Source organism: Propithecus coquereli, unplaced genomic scaffold, assembly GCF_000956105.1.
Source record: "Propithecus coquereli isolate 6110/MARCELLA unplaced genomic scaffold, Pcoq_1.0 Scaffold828, whole genome shotgun sequence".
NCBI lineage: Eukaryota > Metazoa > Chordata > Mammalia > Primates > Indriidae > Propithecus > Propithecus coquereli.
The window spans coordinates 108,198-110,036 of record NW_012154485.1 but is presented as its reverse complement, the minus strand read 5'-3'; the positions used below and the strand labels follow the sequence as shown (position 1 = coordinate 110,036).

At 45.0% G+C, this 1,839-nt stretch overlaps 1 pseudogene; it reads right to left on the bottom strand.

Annotated features, from left to right (window-relative positions):
* The window catches only part of LOC105825825, a 1,983-nt pseudogene extending 1,383 nt beyond the window's left edge, over positions 1–600 (bottom strand).
* Positions 601–1,839: the final 1,239 nt, after the last annotated feature.

The window sequence follows — 1,839 nt, the reverse complement described above, 5'->3', positions numbered from 1 at the left end:
TGAGCAGAGAGGGTTTGCAGAGGGCCAGCCCCTGGTTCAGGGTCCTCTGGGGTGGCTGCATAGGGTGTGGCCCTGGTAGAATCTCTGTAGGCCCCACGTAGAGGGCCAGGTAAGCAGTTGAATCCTTAATGTCTGCTGTGCGCTTCACAAAGACATCAGTGACCCCAGTGTTGGTGGGACAAACTTCCCAGTCTTGCAGGGCCTCTGGGCCTGTCTCCTGTGCCACCCACGCAAGTCTCCAAGGTGCAGCTTGCGCACTGCATGGGACACGTGCAGCCACCATAGCTCCTGGAGCAGCCCTGGCCTGTGCTGGGTCTCTTGGTCTCACCGATGTCCACACGCAACCGCATGTCATATTCTGCAGGCCCCAGCTCCGGTGGGGGATGCTGGAGCTCACCAAGGCGCTGGGCTCAGCAGAGGCTGCTTCCGGCCCTGCTGGTTCCTCCCCAGATGGCTCCTCCTGTCTACTGCCCACATTCTGCGAGTTCAGGCCGGCTCCAGACCGAGTACCTGGCTGGCCCGTGTGTCCTGAGGACCAAGTTCTTGTGGGAGAGGGAGCAGAGGGCGGTTGAGGGTTGACCAGCTCTGCTGCAGCTCTTCCTTGGTTAAGAAGTTGGGGCCATACAAAGTGTAAAATTAATTTTTCTACATCTCAGAAGAATGATGTTGGTATTTTAATAGGGATTGCATTGAATCTTTAGATCACTTTGGGTAGTATAGACATCTTAACGATGTTGATTCTGCCGACCCACTAGCACAGTATGGTTTTCTACCTGTTTACGTCTTCTGCTATTTCCTTCTTCAATGTTTTATAGTTCTCCCTGTAGAGGTCTTTTACCTCCTTACTTAAATATATTCCTAGGTACTTTATTTCTTTGTTGCTATTGTGAAGGGAATTGAGTCTTTGATTTGGTTCTCAGTATGACTACTGTTGGAGTATATGAATGCCTCTGATTTGTGTGTATTGGTTTTGTATCCTGAGAATTTACTGAATCCATTTATCAATTCCAGGAGTCTCTTGGTTGAATCCTTGGAGTTTTCTAGATACAATATCATATCATCAGCAAATAGTGAGAGATTGATCTCTTCTGTTCCCATTCATATGCCTTTAATTCCACTCTCTTGCCTGATTGCTGTGGCCAGGACTTTCAGCACTATGTTAAATAGAAGTGGATATAGTGGGTAACCTTGTCTGGTTCCAGTTCTAAGTGGGAATGCTTTCAATTTTTCCCCATTCAGTATTATGTTGGCTGTGGGTTTGTCATAAATGGCTTGTATCTATTTTAGGTAAGCTCCATCCATGCCTATTTTGTTAAGCGTTCTTATCATAAAAGGGTGTTGAATTTTGTGGAATGCTTTTTCTGAGTCGATTGAGAGTATCTTTTTACACTTCATATGGAACCAGAGAAGACCCCGCATAGCAAAAACTATTCTAGGCAATAAAAACAAAATGGGAGGCATCAATTTACTGGACTTCAAACTCTATTACAAAGCTGTAATAATAAAAGCAGCTTGGTACTGGCACAAAAACAGAGCCATTGACCAATGGAACAGAACTGAGAACCCACATATAAAACCATCCTTATATAGGCCCCTAATCTTTGACAAACCAGACAAAAACATACACTGGAAAAGAATCTTTATTCAATAAATGGCACTGGGAAAACTGGATAGCCACATGTAGAAGACTGAATCTGGATACACACCTCTCACCTCTCACAAAAATCAACTCACGCTGGGTCACAGATCTAAACCTAAGGAGTGAAACTATTAGAATTCTAGAGGAAGTAGTTGGAAATACTCTTCTAGACATTGGCCTAGGCAAAGAATTTATGAAGA